Genomic DNA, 22,174 nt, shown 5'->3' on the forward strand with positions numbered 1-22,174 from the left:
ACGAAGCTAACTCTTTTGAGTGGGAAAGGAAAAGCGTCCTTTCCCTTAGACAATTGGCATAGCACCGCTTAGATTCCTTGAGTTCTTGTCCCGCTCTTCATGGTAAATAAGTGACCCATTACCTTTGCTACAGGACATTCAATGGCTTGCTGCCGGCTGCATTCAGAAGATATTTTGGTTTTTTGTCCTAGATACGTTTATGCTGTATGTCTGTCTATCATCCTGAGGAAAGAAAGGCCAGTGAGCATGTATAGATCCTAACAACTATTGACAAACAGCAAGCTCAGGCTAGCAACAAACTTTGCCAAAGGGGAAAGGAAAAGTTAGCAGTTTAAAGAGTTGACCAACATTTAAGAAAAGGAAAAGAAATATCCTTACGACTTCTCATATGTTAGAGCCGGTAATTATGCTTCAGAAATAAGTTCTTTCCACGTTCAACGGCACTGTATGAAGAAGACGAGCTGATTTCCAGCAGGGATATTGAATCCTTCCATCTGAAGGACCAATCAAGTGTGAAGTACAGTATAGTTTTAGATTCAATTGAAAGGAAAAAGCTTGACTACTAGTTCATAGCATGACAACTTTCATGGATTAGTTCAGACCCCATTCTCCTCCCTGAAAGGCTATCACAGCGTGAAGACAGTTTTCAATGCACTAAACTTTAATAGCTGAGTGGGGGAGCCAAAGCTTGCCTTTGGTCTCTATAGAAACAGTATAGCCAAAATTTGAGGCAAAACTAAGGTTTTTGGTCTTAGGTGCCGTATCTCCCTTCCGAGGTTTCTTTTCACAAACCGACTTTGGCCCTCATCAAATGTACACTTTTTTTTGGGGGGGGGGCAGCTACTGTAAAAGAGAAGAGGCAAAACCTACTTCATTATTTCTGCCTCTGAACTCCACACAGGCGGCCGTTTCAATGACATACCAGCAAGCCAGATGTGTAGCAGCTGGTGTCAGAGGCAGGTGGAAGCAGCCTTGGAGGAAAGACTTTTCTTGGCGTCATTGTGATGCTGTGATGGGTGCAGGTCTTGACAGACAGCCCTAGCTGCTTATCTTTGAGTGACCACTGCACTGTGCCCACAGCAGCACTCAGGCCCCGGAAGCCCCCTCCCGTCCCTCTCACCCCCCCCCCCCCCCCCGCCTTCCTCAGTTAGCTGGGCCTTGGAGAATTTCCCACAGAGGCTACCACAGCATTCCCTGACTAGTTCCTGATACCCACCCCTGCATCTGAACTGAACACACTGCTGGAGGAAAGAGGTGCTTCAATAGCTGGTGCGGGGGTGGAGGGGAAGGCGGTAGAGGACAGACTCCTTGAAAAAAAACTATTTATTTATTTATTTATTTATTTTACATCCTGACTGCATTTTCTCCTCTCTCCTCTCCTCTCATACCCTCCCCCCCCTTCCCCTCCCCCCCCCCCCCCCCCCACTTCCCTCCCCCCCGGGCTCTTTGCAGAAAGGGGCAGGCCTCCCATGGGTATCAACAAAAGCATGGCATATCAAGTTGCAGTAAGACTAAACTCCTCCCCTTGCATTAAGGCGGGGCAAGGCAATCTAGTAAGAGGAGTAGGTTCCCAAGAGCCAGCCAAAGCACTAGGGACAGCCCCTGCTCCCATTGTCAGGAGTCCCCAAACAGACTGAGTTATACAAATGTCACATATTTGTAGAGGGCCTAGGTCGGCTCCATGCAGACTCCCTGGTTGTTGGTTCAGACTCTGTGAGTTCCTATGAGCCGGGTTAGTTGTTTTTGTGGGTTTTCTTGTGTCTTTGACCCCTCTAGTTCCGACAATTCTCTCTTCAGCAGGATTTCTCAAGTTCAGCCTAATGCTATAGATCTCTGCACCTTTTCTTCACCAATTACTAGATAAAGGCTCTCTGATGACAATTAGGGTAATCACCAATCAGATCCCAGGAGAAAGTCAGTTCAGGCTACATATCCACGATTGTTAGGAGTCGTAACTGGGTCATCCCTGGGAGTTTCCCTTGTATCAGGTTTCTACCTGATCCCCAAATGCTCACCATATCAAGACATCTTTTTCAGTATTCTCCCCCTCTAACTACTCCCAACCTGAGCACTCAAGTTCCTATCCCAACTCTCCTCTAGTCACCCCTGGAGAACTCTTCTATTTCCCCTTCTTAGGGAGACCCACGCATCCCCCTTAAGTTCTTCTTGTTATCTCTCCTCTCTACCGCTTCCCACACAGTTTACCCAGGACATCTCATTAATTTGCCTTCCCAAAGTGACCCATGTGTCCCTCTTAGGGTCCTCCTTCTTACCTAGTCTCTCTGGGTGTATGGATTGTAGCTTATGTATCCTTTGGTTTACATCTAATATGACATATGAGTGAGTACAAACCATGTTTGTTTTTCTGAGTCTGAGTTACCTCATTCGGGATTTTTTTACCTAGTTCCATCCATTTGCCTGAAAATTTCACAAGGTCACTGTTTTTAACAGTTAAATAAATTGTGTAAATATACCACATTTCCTTACCCATACTTTAGTTAAAGAACATCCGGGTTGTTTCTGTTTCTGGCTATTATGAATAAAGTTGCTATGAACATAGTTGAACAAGTATCGTTGTGGTAAGACTGAGCATCCTTTGGGTATATGCCCCAAAGTGATATAGCGGAGTATTGTCATAGATTGATTCCCAGTTTTCTGAGAAACTACCACACTGACTTCAAAAGTGGCTGTACAATTCTGCACTCCTGCCAGCAATGAAGGGGTGTTCCCCTTGCTCCACGTCCTCTCAAGCATATACTGTCACTTGTGTTTTTGATCTTACCTATTCTGACAGGTGTAAGATGGAATCTCAGCAGGGATACAAGGAACATACCTAAACATAATAAAGGCAATATACAGAAAGCCAACAGCCAACATCAAACTAAATGGAGAGAAACTTCCAGCGATTCCACTGAAATCAGGAATAAGACAAGGTTGTCCACTCTCTCCATACCTATTCAATATAGTTCTTAAGGTCCTAGCTAGAGCAATAAGACACCAAAGGGAGATCAAGGGGATACAAATTAGAAAAGAAGAAGTCAAACTCTCACTGTTAGCTGATGATATGATAGTTTACATAAGTGATCCCAAAAATTCTACCAAGGAAATTCTATAACTCATAAATACTTTCAGCAGTGTATCAGGGTACAAGATTAACTCAAAAAAAAAATCAGTAGCCCTCCTGTACACAGATGACAAAAGGGCTGGGGAAGAAATCAGAGAAACAACACCCTTCATAATAGCCACAAATAGCATAAAATATCTTAGAGTAATCTAACTAAACAAGTGGAAGACTTGTATGACAAGAACTTTAAATCTTTGAAGAAAGAAATTGAAGAAGACTCCAGAAAGTGGAAAGATCTCTCATGCTCTTGGGTAGGCAGAATTAACATAGTAAAAATGGCAATTTTACCAAAAGCAATCTACAGATTCAACGCAATGCCCATTCAAATCCAAGCAAAATTCTTCAAAGACCTTGAAAGAAGAAAAAAAAACACCTCAGGATAGCCAAAACAATCCTGTTCAATAAAAGAACTTCTGGAGGCATCACAATCCCTGACTTCAAACTCTACTACAGAGCTACGGTACTGAAAACAGCCTGGTATTGGCATAAGAACAGAGAGGAGGACCAATGGAACCAAGTAGAAGACCCAGATATCAATCCACACATCTTTGATCACCTGATCTTTGCCACAGAAGCAAAAAATATCAAATGGAAAAAAGAAAGCATATTTAAAAAGTGGTGTTGGCATAACTGGATATCAACATGTAGAAGAATAAAAATAGACCCATATCTATCACCATGCACCAAAGTCAAATCCAAATGGATCAAAGACCTCAACATAAAGCCAACCACACTGAACCTTATAGAAGAGAAAGAGGGAAATACACTTAAACACATTGACACTGGAGGCCACTTCGTAATTATAACCCCAGCAGCACAGACACTGACAGAAACAATTGATAAATGGGACCTCCTGAAACTGAAATCTTCTGTAAAACAAAGGACACGGTCATCAAGACAAAACGGACGCCTACAGAATGGGAAAATGTCTTCACTAACCCCACATCAGACAGAGGTCTGATCTCCAAAATATACAAAGGTCTCAAGAAATTGGTCACCAAAAGAACACATAATCCAATAAAAAAAATGGAGTACAGCCCTAAACAGAGAACTCTCCACAGAGGAATCTAAAATGGCTGAAAAACACTTAAGGAAATATTCAACATCCTTAGTCATCAGAGAAATGCAAATCAAAACAATTCTGAGATTCCATCTTATACCTGTAAGAATGGCCAAGATCAAAATCACTGATGACAACTTATGCTGGAGAGGTTGTGGAGAAAAGGGAATACTTCTGCATTGCTGGTGGGACCGCAAGCTGGTACAACCCCTTTGGATGTCAGTGTGGCAGTTTTTCAGAAAATTAGGAAACAACCTTCCTCAAAACCCAGAAAAACCACTTTAGGGTAAATAACCAAAGGATGCTCAATCATACCACAAGAACATGTGCTCAACTATGTTCATAGCAGCTTTGTTTGTCATAGCCAGAACCTGGAAACAATATAAATGCCCCTTGACTGAAGAATGGATAAAGAAAATGTGGTATATTTACACAATGGAGTACTACACAGCAGAAAAAAATAATGACATCTTGAATTTTGCAGGAAAGTAGATGTAGCGAGAAAACATTATTTTGAGTGAGGTAACTCAGACACAGAAAGACAATTATCATATGTACTCACTCATAGGTGGTTTTTAAACATAAAGCAAAGAAAACCAGCTTGCAAACCACAATGCCAGGTAATTTAGACAACAATGAGGACACTAAGAGAGACTTACATGGGAAGTAGAAAGTAGAAAAAGACAAGAGCTCCTGAGTAAATTGGGAGCATGGAGACCTTGGGGCAAGGTTGAAGGGGGAAGGGGAGAGGCAGGGAGGGGAACAGAGAAAAATGTAGAGCTCAATTTAAAAAACACAGTATTAAGTAAGGAAAAAAAGATGGAATCTCAAGGTTGTTTTGACTTGTATTTCCCTCATGGCCAAGGATGTTAAACTTTTAAAAAGTGTTTCTCAGGCATTTGAGATTCCTCTTTTGAGAATTCTTTGTTTAGAGTTGTACCCCATTTTTAATTTGATTATTTGGTTTCTTGATGTCTAGTTTCTTGAGTTCTTTATATATTTTGAGGCAGGCAGATTATAATAGGGACTTTTTATGAATCCTGAGGTCATGCATTTAATTAATTTTTTGGTTTACCACTCAACTTCTAGAGACGTTTCCTAAGGCATCAGGTAAAGATGTGCATAATATAAATCACAAAGCTTTCATTATTATACATATTAATAAAGGAGAAGATTAATCTGAATAAGGATCTTGAGTGCATTGAGCTATTCATCTAATGGACTATGAAGTAGTTATAGAAATTACTTTTGAGAACAATATTAACATAAAAACACACCAAGAAAATACTGAGTTAAAAAATAACAAGTCTAAAATCATCATTAATGGTGAAGGTCAAAGTTATCTGTATTCATACTGTATTCATAGCTACTCAAACTAAACAAAACCAAAGAGAGTTGAAAGCAAAAAAACAAATCCACTGCAAGACGAGAAATAAACCTCTTAAGTTTGGTACACATACTTCCAGGCTTATTGGTTTTGCATATACAAAAAATAATCAGTAAGTTGAACACAAGTCACAAAACAGCACCCTAACCACCTTCCCAATTGTCTCCGATCATTTCTGTGGATATGGCACAAGATAGATTTAAGTGGCTATTTAGAATTCTTTTCCTTTTCAATAAGCAAGGCTTTCAAGCTAAAGTTCATGGTAGCATCTGCTAGAGGTGAAGGACCTCCAACCAGTAAACAAGCCATGTTTTTTTGCCTCTTTTTCACATTTAGACCTCCAATTTTTTTCATATATCTCTAAATATAGTTTGCGACCCTATGTCCAGCTGCAGCAATAATGGAGGATGCCCAGTTAAACTGAAATCTAAGATAAACAATGAATCCTTTCAGTATAAAACACACCCGGCATGCAGCATTATGCTAAATGTAAATGCAGTAAGAGGTATTCACTGGTAATTTTCCTTTTCAATTTAACTAACCCTCCTGCATTTTGATTTGTTGTATGGGTACGCCCTAGTTCAGAAATACAGAGGGAGCAGGGAAAGAGGGGAGGGTTGACCGCAGAGTTTTTTCTGAACTGATCCTGCTGTAATTTGGCTTTTCACAATCCAGGTCAAGCAGATGTTCAAAGATATCGCTTTCATAGATGCTTTTGTGATTTCCTCTGAAACCCCCACATTACAGAAGACCCCTAACCTGAAGACCCCTCTTGCATGTGCAGTTCTTGTCTGATCCTTGGGGTTTACTGCACACTGCTCACTCTCCCAGCTTTTGGAGCACTGGGAAGCCTTTTACATTTACCAGCTGAGAGTCACACACTGTCTCACAATGTCTGCCCAGCCCCGGTGGATAAACATCAAGGTTTCTTAAGTGCCCCCTTGAAATTCCTCTCTCCCACATAGATGTAGAAGAAACCTCTCACGCCCACTCCCAAACATCATAGGCATCTTCAAAGAAATCTTTCTTATATTTTTTTTTCTTCTAGTGTTCAAGAACCAGACCCATTTTAAGCCTTGATGTAAGTGAAGAACGTAAGAGTTTGGGATTCTGGTTTTGGTTCTCTACCACACAAAGAGCCGCTCTCATTTATCACTTGATTATCTCAGATTCTAATCTACTTTGATGGCTCCACAAAAGGTTTAATAGAAGTCTTGCTGCTCTAACACTTGCTGTGCCTCCTCCAGTCAGTTCTTGCACATGTTCAATTGCACACCTTCTTGATCATCCGCATATGTTGTCCTCCTCATCAATACTTGGAGTTCTCACAATAAACACTACTTGGAAAATCTAGTGGACTCCCTGGGCCAATGAGGCAATAGCAGCATCCGGGAGCTGGTTAGAAATGTACCTTCCTGGTGCATCTTCCTCTGCGCTGAGTTGGAGTCCTAGAGCTGGGGGCAACCACTCTGCTTCAGCAGACCCACCAGGGGTATAACCAACTTTCTTTTGGACCATCAACCAGCTCCCAAATCTAGCTCTTATACCTTAAATTGACCTGTTTCTCATCTATATTTTGTCTCGGTACTTTTTTTCCCTTTTTCCCTTTCTGTATGTCACCTTTCTGCAGAAATCTGTAATATTCCTTTTGGTAGAAAGGACAGAACTGAGTTGGGTGGCCATGGTAGTGCACGCCTTTAATCCTAGCACTCAGGAGACAGAGGCAGGCAGATCTCTATGAGTTCTAGGCCAGTCTGGGCTTCTAGGACAACCAGGACTGTTACGCAGAGAAGCCCTGTCTCAAAAAAAAACAAAACAAAACAGAAGAAGAAAAGCTAAAAAGAAAGGACAGAGCTGGTGACAGATTTGCTCAAAAGAAACTGGTGCTTGGGCCAGTGAGATGGCTACACAAGCCCAAAGACCTTAGGGCAATTCCTGGACTTGAGGATCTGAGGCAACAACTGACTCCCAAAGTTGTCCTTTGGTTTCTAAGTGCATGCCACAGAACATGTTTCTTTCCCTCCAACACAGATGATGATGATGACGATTCTTTTTGATGATGATAATTTTTAATTTAAAAAAAAAGAGAGAACCAGTGCCCATAGTGACTGTGAAGTCTGCCCATAGTATCTAGGAATAGCAAAAGTCAATTCTTAAACTAGGTCTTAAATGGGCTGTAACACTTTGTCTTCCCTAAAATTGAAAATTGATAGCACCATTCAGCAGTAATAAGCAGAATTCTTCCTCCAGACTGTGTAGGTGGCTGGAAAATTATCATCTGCAGTTGAAAGTCTTTGGGAAGCCATTATTGTGGAGGGGGTGATGACCATTATGCTGTGTTTTATGCATGAGACTCTAACAACTCAATAGCCACCAAAGGAAAAACCTTTAAAAAACTTTATGGACTTGGAGGGATACATACTTTTTTTTTTAAACAAAAATAATATGTGTGGAAGAGGTCACAAAATTCTGGTTTCTATGTTTTGTTTCTTACACAGAGTCTTTCTATGTAGCCCTATCTGCTCTGGAACTCACAGTGTATAAACCAGGCTTGACTTGAGCTCATAGAGCTCCATCTGCCTTAAGCTCCTCATTGCTGGTATTAAGGTATGCACCACAACATCTAGCTAGGAAGGATACTTTTTAGACCATCCCTGGCATATCAGCTGTAATACTGAACAGTAGGTGTTATTGGTAATGGAAGATTGTTCTCAACTTCACCAAAAATAATTACATTTACAATCAGACTTTTCCAGTCTCAAATATTGAACATTTCTTTAGAAGTATTTTCTACTTAACTCCAAATAGAATTCTTGCGTCCCACACTGCACAAATCTTATTCCATCTCCAGTCTTCCCCATCTCAGAAGACAGAATTCTCATCTATCCACTAAAGTCTAACCACCAGGAGAACTGATTCTTCTACTTCAGAGCTCCAAGTACACGTAACGGTAATTAGCATCAAATTCTTACCTTTAGTTGAAAGGAAACTTAGTCATAACATTTCACACCACTCTGGAAATATTGGAGAGTGTGATTTCTGAGTCATGGGGGAATTTCCTGTTTAGTTTCTTGATAAACTGTCAGACCAGTTCCTACATCAGCTAAACTATTTTACATTCCCTTCAATAATGTACCAGAGCTTTCGTGTCTCCATGTTCTTTCTAACACCATTGTCTCCTTGTGGACAATCCAAGAGTGTATAAATAGAGTGCCATTGTGGTTTTGATTTACATTTCATTGATGAGAAGTGACTGGGAATTTTTTCATGTGTTTACTGTCTATTTGTACATATATCTTAAAAGCATCTTTACTCATGAAAAAAGGGTGCAAAGATAATATAGAGTATTCCAGTAAACTCTCCAAGGTTCCATTGAAATGCCTTTCACTCTCCGTGGCACATTCATCCAAACAAGTGGGCTATCCCAAGTGGTACCAAACTATTAGGTGAACAACAGGGTTTTATTTGGGTCTAGATGGGGTTTTCCCCTGAAATGTTTTTTTTTTTTTTGCTCTTCCAAGATTCAGCACAAGCTCGTCTGCTGCACTTACCTGTCATGTCTCCATATCTTCCCACAGCCCATGATAGTTTCTTTGATTTCATTACCTCAACAGTCTAGAAGACTATAGGTCACACATATGGGGGCACCAATTTGAGTTCATCTGGAATTTTCTAATGATGCTACTGATATTACAGAGGTTTTGAAGCCTACCACTGATACGAATAATTTTCTCATCTCATGTCAAGAAGTGCCTGGTATTCTGTGTCTAAACTGAAGTTATATTGCTCTTGATTACTTAGTGAATTTTCCAGTACGGAGTTCTACTTTCTTCACGTCCACAGTTATTCATTAGGCATAAATTACCAAGTTCAGTCTATACTCAAGAGGATTAGGATTAAGCTATATTTGAAGAAGGGAGAAATTTTATATATTGTTTAAAATTATCCTCTCTCTTTTTAAACAATTTTACTTATTTATGATGCGTGAGGGTGTGCATGTATGTGTAGAGGTATGTAGGTCACAGGGCAACTTTTGTGAGTCAATTGTCTTCTTCATCACATGTGTCCCAAGAATCAAACTCCCACTGACCCATCTCACTGGCCTGAGGATGTTAAATATCTATTTTGAGATTATAATATAATTATAACATTTCTCCATTTCCTCTTCCTTCCTCAAATCCCTCCTTTTTTTTTACCTCTCCTTCTCTCCTTCAGTTTCATATAGTCTTTTTTTTCCCACCAATTGTTATTCTCTCAAGAAAATGTTCATGTAATCATTTCCATCAGCGGACTCATGGGTAGCATCATTTGTTTTGCTGAGCAACATGTTCTAACTTTGGCCACAGGAAACTCTTTTAGGCTGACTTCTCTTGTTCCATATTTCTCCCTTGCTTCCCATCTCTCTGTTATTATTTTTAGCTCTTTGTAGCACTATCTGATGCCCCAGTTCCATCTTATATTTTCCTACCTTAGCTCGACCACTGGCCATTTCTCCAAGGGATCCTTTTACTGGAGAACACTATTTATTTTTTTATTTTTATTTTTTTTTAAAGTTTCTTTTTTTAAATTTATTTATTTCTTTATTAATTAAAGATTTCTGTCTCTTCCCCACTGCCGCCTCCCCTTTCCCTCCCCCTCCCCCAACCAAGTCCCCCTCCCTCATCACCCCAAAGAGCAATCAGGGTTCCCTGCCCTGTGGGAAGTCCAAGGACCACCCACCTCCATTCAGGTCTAGTAAGGTGAGCATCCAAACTGCCTAGGCTCCCACAAAACCAATTGGTGCAGTAGGATCAAAAACCCATTGCCATTGTTCTTGGGGTCTTAGTAGTCCTCCTTGTCCGCTATGTTCAGCGAGACCGGTTTTAACCCAGGCTTTTTCAGACCCAGGCCAGCTGGCCTTGGTGAGTTCCCGATAGGGAGAACACTATTTAGAAAAGAAAATTTAGACAACATGGATACTAATGGTTCTTGGACTTTCAACTTCTAAGCTGTCTCAGTGGTTAAAACAAGGGTGCATTTGTGTGTAAAGCAAAGTAAATATAATACACATCTATATGTCTGTATTTGTCCTTCTGTATAAATGTATGCATACATATAAATATGAGTTTGTAATGCTTGTATCTCCAATAAAGCATGGAGAAATTTATTGTAGCATGTCTTCTCTGTTTATCTATAGCTTCCTCTGATAGTGAGAAGCATGATTTTATTTATATTTACATTCTTATATACATCACATATTTAATCTCTAAATATATGTAATGACATTTCAGAATTGTTAGTATGAGTCTCAATGAGAAACAAATTTCATCAGTAAAAACAATGTTTATGTGCAGCCTAGTTGATTTAGCTTTTCAATAATCAAGAACACACTGTTTTCTGATAGATGTCAGCTCCCTTTTTCCCCCTATCCTTTGAGATTATTTCACATGCTTGCCATTACAAATATGTTTTTTGAGCCGGGCGGTGGTGGCACATGCTTTTAATCCCAGCACTCGGGAGGCAGAGGCAGGCGGATCTCTGTGAGTTCAAGGCCAGCCTGGTCTACAAAGGGAGTTCCAGGACAGGCTCCAAAGCTACAGAGAAACCCTGTCTCGAAAAACCAAAAAAAAAAAAAATATGTATTTTGTACCACTGTGAAGTCTACATTCTGAGGTCCTCTGACATTTAAGAGAATTTTAAAAGAATTAATTTCTTGAGCAGTTTTAAGTTCACAGCAAAATGAACAGACCATATAGACTTTCCCCTGTGTGCCTGACTGCTATATGATTCGTCCCCTCCAGTTCTTCATATTGCCACTAGTGTGCTAGACTCACTGCAACTGATGCGTTTACGCCAACACATGATTTCTTATTATTTGTATTGGAATTTATTTTTTATATTTTTTGTTTTGTTTTGTTTTTCGAGACAGGGTTTCTCTAGCTTTGGTGTCTGTCCTGGAATTAGCTCTTTTAGACCAGGCTGGCCTCGAACTCACAGAGATCCACCTGCCTCTGCCTACTGAGTTCTGGGATTAAAGGCGTGTGCCACCACGGCCCAGCTCTAGAATTTAGTTTTGCCTTTGTAAACTGCATGGTTTAAAGAAATGTGTAGCATATCCACCACTGTCATAAAACAGTAGTTTCAGTCCTAAAAACTTCTATTTTCTACTTATCTATTCTCTGCATTTCAGCATTAGATAACTACTGATCCTTTTATCATTTCTACAGTTTCTACTTTTCTGTTGATTATGTTCTCAGAATTGCATAGAATGCAGTCCTGTCACATTGATTTACTTTGTTTAGTTTTATAAAAGCCTACCTCAGAAAGAAAGGAAAGGAAAGGAAAGGAAAGGGAAGGGAAGGGAAGGGAAGGGAAGGGAAGGGAAGGGAAGGGAAGGGAAGGAAAGGAAAGGAAAGGAAAGGAAAGGAAAGGAAAGGAAAGGAAAGGAAAGGAAAGGAAAGGAAAGGAAAGGAAATAGGGCACATGACATTGATAGGAAAATGAATGAAACTGCAAACCATTATGTAAATCAAATAAGCCAGACTCAGAAAGACAAATGCTGCATGTTTTTCTCATATGTAGAAGCTAGATTTATTTAAAAGAGAGAGAAATCGTGTGTGTTTGTGTGTGTGTGTGTGTGTGTGTGTGTGTGTACATTATAAAACTAGAATGTGGATTAGGATAAAGGAAGAATAAATCTCAAGGGAGGGGGGGCTTCTTTTTCCTCTGAGAAATTGTGCTTTTCCTTTTAAAACCTTATTAGATGATGCTCATCCTGTTTCCAAAGGTGAATAGTCTATAGTCAGTTGATCATAGGTTAATCACATCTACCAAAAAATCTTCACTGAGCCAGCCGATAATGGTACAATTATGTAATTGCATACTATAGTCAAATCAAGTTGCCATATAATTTATTTTTGTCAGTCATCTTGAAAATAGCTTTTAGCCAGTTTGCTTGTTACTTTGCTTGAAATCTCAGCCTTGTATCTCAGGCTGCCCTTGAATACACTGTGCAACCACAGATGACCTCGGCAATCTATTCTATCTCTGCCTCCCAAGTGTTAGAATTACACACCACAGTTGGTTTCTGGAGTACTGGAGATCATTCACTGAGATTTATGCATGCTGGATATCACTCTACCAACTAAGCTAAATTTACTGAAGATACTCTGTTAGAGTAGATTTCTCATAGAATAAATTAGGTAAATAGCCATAGTATGATGCAGTCACATTGTGGCATACTCTAGCAACAATAAAAATTGACTTCAGTTCTCACAAATCTCATAGGTGATTACCATACAAAAATCCCCATATGAATAATTCTTAGTGACTGATTCCACAAGACTATACTTATTTATGCAACATCTGCATTTATGCAAAAAGCAGACAACAGTTCCCCCCCCCCCAGAAGGGCATTGGTTGGAAGGAGGCAAGAGGATAGAGATTCTGCTACTGGACGTGCATTCTGCTATGGTCTCCATACTTGTAACCATCACTGTTATGCATGGGTACGACACAGCAATAAAAAGTTCAGAAATTTTGGAGGCTGAGGTTTACTGGAATTCAAGACTAGCCTGGGCTTCATAGTAAAAGCTTGTCTCAAAGAAAACGAAAGTCCCTTGAGAGCCAGAAGACCTGGATTCGTATCTTAGCATCATTTTTACTTATCATTTTACTTATGTGATGTCAACAAAAGCACCTAATCCTCTCCAGTGTTAGCTTTAGCCGTCTCACCACTCCCTCGGTCTCTAAAATCACAGGTTTTACAAAAGCCCTGGATTGACCTCTAGCACTTCAAAAACCAATTGGGGAGCACACCAGTAATCCCAGCACTTGGTAGAGGCGGGAGGAATAGATGGTCAAGGTCATTCTCAGTTACACAGTGAATTCAAGGACAGCTTGAAATACATCTGAAACTGTCTCAAGCAAACAAACAAGCAACATTCTTCTCAAGGGTGTTCTGAGGATTGATTATATGTGTGAGAAAAAGAGATGTTAATTTATAAAAGCATATAATATAGGTCTATTATATCTATATATATGAGAAAAAATAGGGGAGACAGGAGTTCGCACATATATATCACCTCTCCCCCCATTCTTTTCTTTGAGGTTATCGCGCATGTTTACCTCTACTGAAGCATAACACAAGGTGTAAAGGTCTAAAAACATTACATTCGCGCCCATAAAGGGATCTTTTATGATTTGAGGTTTAAGTCTTATAAAAAGTCAGGCATACAGTGAGAGTGGTGTGGGGTCTTGACAGAATGCAGCAAAAAGAAAAGATTTTTTCTTTTTTTCTTGAGGTTCTTGGCACAAGGACAAAGACAACACCCAGAAAATAACATGACACGTGATTACAGTCTCTAGGGGGTATAATTAATAAAAAAGAATACAAATTAAATGCAAGTGGCTGTGACAAAAGTGTAATTTGATACAGGCCATTCTCTAGCAGCTAGTGGTCTGGAGTGTGCTTGTCTGTCTCTTAGCCAGATGTTGCTGCTGCTGCTGCTCCCCCTTCTCCCCCTTTACTTCCCTCCTCCGCCTGCCTTTTTCCATTTCTTTTTGAGCCAGGGTCTCACTCTGTAGCCCAGCTGTTTTGTCGCCCACCAGGGAGCCAAGGCTGGCCCTGAAATCACTGCAGTTTCCCTGCTTCACTTATGAAAGTACTGACGTTTAGGCAGACGTTTTCTTCCCTATACACAGACCTATCAGAAAGTTTACTGTCTTAATCAAGCATGGTAAAAAATTAATAACAATAAGTAATAATATATCAGAACAATGATAATAACATATTGTGGTAAAGCTGCTAGCATGTAGTCCTTTCCAAAGCCTCCTTTCCAGCTTCCCTAATTATGTGAGACACTTAGCATTCTTGCAGTGAATTCCTTTTCATATTAGGCAAAACTGGTTGTTGCCACTTGTAACCAAAGACAGCTAGATGTCATAATAGATACTCTCCAAAATCGAATGGAGTTGTAAACAAAGGGGAAAAAAACAGGTAAATGAGAAAAACCTAAAGATCGGCGAGTTTATTGAAAATAGTTAAAACTTGTACACATTAAAATATTGGGAACTATGGGGGCTGGGGAGATGGCTCAGTGGGAAAAGGATTTATTGTGCAAGCATGAGGACCTGAGTTCAGATGCAGAGCAGCCAACTAAAAGGCCAGATGCAGCAGCACAGCTCTAATTCCAGAGCTGGGGAAGTGGAGTCAGGAGAGGATCTTGGACTTACTGGCCCAGCAGTCTAGCCAAATTGGTAAGCTCCGGGTTTCCCGAGAGACTGGTTTCAAAGAAAAGGGTAGAGAGTGATAGAGGAGGCTGTGCCTATGTCAATTGCCTGCCTCCACATGCAAATGTTACCCCCCCCCAGACACATACACACACACACACACACACACAGAGAGAGAGAGAGAGAGAGAGAGAGAGAGAGAGAGAGAGAGAGAACAAAAATATTGGCAAATAAACCAAGATACCTTTCGTTTTCAGATATGAATCTACTAGTTTCTCCAAAAGGCAACTTATTAGTCCCAGGACAATTCTGGAGTGTGCTCTTCCAAACACATACAAATTCAAAACATCTTCTTATGCCTTTTTTTCTTCTTTCTTTTTCTAGGCTTAAAGTGTCCAAAAATCCCGGGTATCACTAGAAGAGGCAACATCTGATTTTTCTCGTATTCTTGCAAAGAACAAGCACCAGTGAAACATCATCCACATCTGTAACCAGAAGCATTTTTGCTCAGTCAAAACTCTTTCCACAGAAAGGGGTTCTTCAAGTCTAAGCTCATTTCCCAAGTGTTCCAAGATATACACCTGAAATGAAGCCGAAGATCACAAAAGGAAACAGCTAATACTGGGGGCCATAAATAGAGCACAATTACTAATTATACTGGCTACTAGTTGAGTAACTATTGAGTGCAGAACACATTCTTGTATTTGTTGTTGTTGTTTGTTTGTGAGACAAGGTCTCAGTATGTAGCCCAGACTGGCCTTTTGATCCTTTTGTATCAGCCTCCAGGGTATCAGGATCACAGGTGTGTGCCAACAAGTATGGCTACACCTTAAAAAAAAAAACCTCTTCTGACAGCATTCTAAAATAGAATTTTGTTTGAAGTGAAATCTGTGGTGTGGCTTCCAGAAAAACTTTCCTCATTCCTTACAGAGAGACATATAAGAATCACCTGAGGGTTCCAATAGCGGAAAAATGAATAAAGAAAGTATGCTGTACAGATGCAATGAAATATACTCAGAGAGAGAGAGAGAGAGAGAGAGAGAGAGAGAGAGAGAGAGAGAGAGAAAGAGAATGCAACTCTGTCATTTGCAACAAAATGAAATGGAACTAGAAGCCATCATGTTACATAAAATAAGCCAGGCATGAAAAGACAAATAGAGCAGGCTCTCGGTTTTATATAAAAGCTGTGTAAAAGCAGAAAATGCAATGGTGATTCCTGTTAGGAATGAGAGTAGGAAAGGCTGTCGATGGAGGCTTGGTAGGGAATACCCCAAACACGTTTCAATATAAAGAATACTTTCTAGTGCTCTACAGCACACTTAGGTGACTATAGCTCATATTAACTTACTAGATAACTTAGGAAGAGAGAGGTTTTAGGTTCCAAATCCAAGGATATTATAAACATGTGAAGAGGTGGAAATATGAATTAACCTGATTTGATCATTTTACACTGTATACCTGCATCAAACTATCACAGCATATCTCATAATATGTATACGTCCTCTGTGTCAATTACAATAATGGTTTTCAGTGCTCATGATCCAACACAGTGTTTTATGCAGTGCTAGGCCACTGAGATAGATCTCTAGACCCCCAAAAGAAGTAAAAATGGGTCTGAAATGGGCTCAGCTGATAAAGGTACTTCTGCCTAACCTGTGGACCTGACTTCAATTCCCAAGACACACCTGCTGAATAGAGGGGACCAACTTTCCCAACTTGTCCTCTGACACCCACTGGTGTGCTGTGTGTCTCTCTTCCTCCATCATAAAATAAATAAAACATATTTTAAAAATTGATATCAATATTTAATTTTTTATTTAAAAGTATAGCAATCAAATAAAAGCACAATCTTTCATGTTTTTTAGACTTTTTTATTATTTATTTTTTATTATTAATTTAGTTATTTATTAAAGATTTCTGTCTGTTACATTTGTTGTTGTTGCAATCATCTTTCTAGTAAACTCAGGAAAACACAGCACCAAGGATAGGAGACTAGACACGAAAAGATTCTGAGGTTTCCATGGAACCAGTATAATGCCAAAGCAATTGAATTAAACCTTGGCCCTAACTCTGGTTTTCTTGTCGTCTGAGGTAATATATAATTCAGTGGAAACAGACAAGGATGAAACAAAAGCAAAACAAAGAGAAAGATGTAAGGGGACAGTGAAATGGGAAAGAATACAAAAAAAATTTGGAAGTTTGCATGGCTCTAGCTGCTGAGAGAGTCTTTCAACTGAGGAAGAACTGATGAGTGAATAAGGATAGTGATTTGTGTCCACGTCAACAAAGAAACAAGAAAGAAAGGGCAGGAAGAGCCTACTGGTCCTCTCAGTTTGGAGAAGTATTCCCATCATACTAGTGGCTAAGATATCTTTAAATATTGCTTAGAGCTGCTTACTTCATTCATTCCAAAGACAAGAGTTCAATTTTGTTTGATTGGTGACATGAGGGGCAGAATCCAGAGTCAATTTACAGGCAGCAGAAATCTTGCAACCAGGACAGTTGGTTAAGGTGATGCTCGTCCAATGCTAGAATAGTGACTGGGTACCAAGGCTCCGGATTTATTAATGTCGCCAAATGAGTTTACATTAAGATTTTCCATTCTAACCCTTTGCTCTATTTAATTCTTGATACGACTGTCATTATTTTTTCTAACTTCATTAACTTATACTAGCTTGTCTCGTTATTAATATGGCTGCCAAAAATGTGTCTATTTCCTAGTGAAAGAAACAACTTTTGTTTTTAAATCATAACCATTGAATCATTAAATGTTTTCTTCTGTTATCACAACACATAAGACTTTTCATCTGTTCTTACTTTGTATTATTTTGTTCTTATACTAACTTCTTGGTCTTATTGTTCTCTTTTTTTTCTTTATTTAGAGGCAGGATACCACTATGCAAATCAATCTGTCATCAAACTCTCTCATAGCCAAGCTGGGTTTGAACTCATAATCCTAATGTCTCAGCCTCCTGTGTTTTGGGATTATAGGTACAAGTCACTAATTTCCCTAAACTGGATTCTCAGCTCATGAATCTTTTGATCATTTCCATTTTACTTAAACATTTATGGTTATAAATTTTTCTTCAAAGTATCATATTAACTACATCCATAACTTTTTGTATATTATTTCCATTGTGATTCATCTATTTTTTTTACTTTATTCTTTAATGCTACCAGGATGTCATCATATCTAGTACTTTTCAAGAGAAATGAATCATATTGTCTCACCATATTCTCAATTCATACTTAAAGTTACAGAGCTGTGAGCCAATCAACTTAATTACACACTTTTCTTACCTTGAAGATCTTGGGTTCTAATGACACTAGCTCATTAGCATATTTTAAAGCTTTCAGGTAACAACACTATTATTACTGCCAACAAATTGATCACTCACTGAAGTCTAATGTTTATTTCTGGTTCTTTTGGTATCTTGGAAAATGTTCCTCTTTCAATGCATAAACAAGAATATATTTCAATGTCACACAGAATAATTCTTTCCCCTGTATGTTTATACTAAATTGTTAGAATTCTCTTCAATATGAATAGTCAAAATTGACAGAATAAAATCTACATCTGTTAAGCCCCTCTTTTCTCTTTGTGAAAGAAGACTTTGAAAACATTTTAATCCTTATCAGTTCCCCAAACTAGCAATTATTAACATTTTGTTAATTCAAAGGGATCACTGACTACATATGCATTACTATTTCATCCTCTCAGAAGAAGGAAAACATCCTGGATATTAAACCATGACAATACCAGCATGTATATCATATCCCAATTTTAGAAATGTTACAGAGATCTTAAAGTGTATTTATAATCAATTGAATAGACTACTATTTGATGTGGGAAGTCTTACTGGCTAATAAAGAAACTGTTTTCAGCCAATGGCTTAACAGAATATAGCCAGGCTGAAAGAGATCTATATAGAGAGAGTATGCAGAGTCAGTGAGACAATCATGAGCCGTCAGAGGGGAAAGATGCAAGCTGTTATTTGGAACCTTGCCGGTAGGCCACAAGCTTCATAATAAGATATAAAATAATATAAATGGGCCAACCAAAGATATAAGAGCTAGCTACCTATATGCTTAAGTAATAGGCCAAGCAGTGATTTCATTAATACAGTTTCTGTGTGGTTATTTTAAGTCTGGGCAGCTGAGAATGAACAAGCGGCCTCTGCCTACAATTATTATAGCTATTTGCTGTAGTCATTTTTTCTTTACTTTTAACATGTTTTCCATATTCTTTGTTCTCAGCTAATAACCCTCATCCTTTACTTTGAGTTAAATTTCCTTTATTTTCTTTTAATACAAATTCATTAGTTCTTATGAGGGTCTATTAATAATAAAAACTCATTATCTGGACTTGCACATAGTTTAAATCTTGGTTGAAATTTTATTTTAATTTAAATTTTACTGGAAAGTCTATATATTTATTGTAGTGGCATTTTATTTGTATTTTAATAAATAAAGCTTTCCTGAAGATCAGAAAGGTAAACAGCCACACTGGCCAGCCTTACAGACCAGGCAGCAATGACACACACCTTTAATCCCAGTAGCCACACTAGCTTGCTATAGAAACCAGGTGGTTGTGGTGCACGCCCTTAATCCCAGAACTAGAGAGGAGTATAAAACAGGAGGAGACAGCTCTCAGTCTCAGTCTCCTTCTGAGATTCCTGGAGGCAGGAGCACCATTTTTGGACTGAGGTAGAGGTAAGAGTCAGTGGTTGGCTGTTTTGCTTTTCAGACCTTCAGGTTGAATCCCCACTTCTGTCTCTGAACTTTTATTAATAGCGTTTCAATTTATCATGTGCATATTGTTTTAGTAGCATCTGCATATTTCTTGTGCTTTTACTTTGTTTTTTTATGTTTATTTGCTTTGCCCTATTCTTACTTTTTTGTTTTATTTTACTTTATTTAATATTGTTATTTAGATGCCTGTTGGTATTCTAATGAGAGAGAGGTAGAGGGGGAGAGAGAGAGAGAAAGAGAAAGAGAGAGAGAGAGAGAATGTGAACTTTGGGTAGGTGGGGAAGTGGGAAGGATCTAGGAGGAAGGCAGGGAAAGAAAACCATAATCAGAATATATTATATGAAAAAAGAGTCTAATTTCAGCTCATTGAGTGTGGTGGGAACTTTTGGGGATTCAGGCGGCCTTGTTGCCAGCACAGCTGAGCCTACATGTAAGCAGCTATGTATAAGAGACCAGCAGCTGGCATTGATTTGGGTGCCACCAATACCGTATGGATGTCTTCCAGCAAGGAAAGGTGTAAAGAATTGCCAAACAGGACAACTGAACCGCACCAAGATATGTTGCTTTTACTGACTCAGAACAATTAATTGGGGATACTGTGAATGAGGCTGCAATGGAGCCCACCAAGACAGTTTTTGATGCCAAATATCTGTCTGATGTAGGTTTGACCATGCTGATGTTCAGTGTGATATGAAACACGGTGATGAATGTGGCTGCAGGCCCAAAGTCTAAGTAGGAAACAAAGGAGAGGCAAAAAATTTCTCCCCAGAGGAGGTATCCTCTATGGTTCCAAAAAAGATGAATAAAATTTCCGGAGAAGTCTGTCTTGGGAAGAATGCTACCAATGATTGTCAGCAGTATGTAACAAAAGATGCTGGAACTATTGGGGGTCTCAATGTACTTACTTATCAATGGAACTGCTGCTGCTTTGGCTTATAGCTTAGAGAAGAAGGTTGGAGGTGAAAGGACTGTGTCAAATCTATTTATTTGGAAGGTGGCACTTTTGATGTGTCAATCCTCACCATTGAGGATGGAACTCTTTAGGTCAAATCTACAGCTGGAGATACCCACTTGGGTAGAGAAAACTGATAATCTAGAGGTCTACCATTTTATTGTTGACCTTAAATCCAATTACGAGAAGGACATCAGTGAGGACAAGAGAGCAGTCCTGCATCTGTAATGTATGTAAATGGGCTAAATGTACCCTCTACTCCAGCACCCAGGTCAGTGCTGAGTTTGATTTTCTTTTATGAGGAAATCATCTTCTATACCTTTATTACCTGCTCTCAATTTGAAGACTTGAATGTTACCTGTTCTTTGGCACACTGAACCCTGTAGAATAGCCCTTTTGAGATGTCAAGCTAGACAAGTCAGAGATTCATGATGTTGTCCTGGTGGGTGGTTCTCTCAGGATCCCCAAGATTCAGGAGTTTCTGAAAGACTTCTTCAATGGAAAAGAACTGAAGACTAGCATTAACCCTGATGAAACTATTGCATATGAAGCAGCTGTCCAAGAGGTCATTCTGTCTGGAGACAAGTCTGAGAATGTTAAGGATTTGCTGCTCTTGGACGTCACTCCTCTTCCTCTTGGTATTGAAGCTGTTGTTGGGTGAGTCATGACTGTCTTCACCCAACACAATACTGTAATTCATACCTAACACACTTATCTTTACCTCTTACTCTGACAACTAGCTGGTGTGTGCTCCTTCAGGTGTTTGAAGGTAAAAAGGCCATAACTAAGGATAACAACCCGCTTGAAAAGTTTGAACTCATAGGCATATCTCCAGCACCCCATGGCATTCCTCAGAATGACGTCACTTTGATATGGATGCCAATGGCCCTCCCAATGTTTCTGCTGTGGATAAAAGCACAGGAAAGGAGAACTAGATGATCACCACTGATGACAAGGGCCCTTTGAGCAAGTAAGATAATAAGTGTATGGTCCAGGAAGCTGAGAAGTACAAAACCGAAGATGAGAAGCAGAGAGATAAGGTACCACCCAAGAATTCACTGGAGCCCTATGCATTCGGTGTGAGAGCAACAGCTAAAGATGAGAACCTTCAAGGCAAGAGCGATGATGAGGACAAACAGAAGATTTAAACAAGTATGATGGAATGATCAGTTGCCTGGATAAGAATCAGACTGCAGAAAAGGAAAGAGCTGAACACTGGCAGAAAGAACTGGAAAAAGTCAGCAACCCTATTATTACCCCATCATTACCAAGCTCCACCAGCATACCATACTTGGTATGCTGGGAAGAATACTTGGGGGGCTTCACTAATGATGGCCCTCTTTCTGGTGGAACTTCTTTAGGACCTACCATCAAAGAAATTAAGTCAGGCCTAGAAGAGATGTAGCATTGTTCCACAGGGAAACATTTGAAGGGCCCAAATTTACCAAGTTTGTGGCAGCCTTAATGTTAAGCTGCTACTATAAATTACGCGACACACTTCAGTACTTGAACATGAAACATGTGCATAGGGAGAGGAAATAGAACATTGCACGTCATAAGCACTGTATCCTAAGAGGAAAATGAAATATATAAAATAAACCTATTTAACATTGACTTTAAAAAACATATTTAACCCTGTCTCGAAAATCCAAAAAAAAAAAAAAACAACCCTATTTTCAGTTAGAAAAA

The 22,174-nt window shown here is 39.3% G+C and overlaps 1 pseudogene; it reads left to right on the plus strand.

Annotated features, from left to right (window-relative positions):
* The first annotated feature begins 19,973 nt into the window (after window positions 1-19,973).
* On the plus strand, window positions 19,974-21,890 carry LOC126512133 (heat shock cognate 71 kDa protein-like; annotated as a pseudogene).
* Window positions 21,891-22,174: the final 284 nt, after the last annotated feature.

The sequence above is a fragment of the Alexandromys fortis genome, unplaced genomic scaffold (assembly GCF_014885135.2).
Source record: "Alexandromys fortis isolate MF-2015 unplaced genomic scaffold, M_Fortis_MF-2015_v1.1 scaffold_95, whole genome shotgun sequence".
NCBI lineage: Eukaryota > Metazoa > Chordata > Mammalia > Rodentia > Cricetidae > Alexandromys > Alexandromys fortis.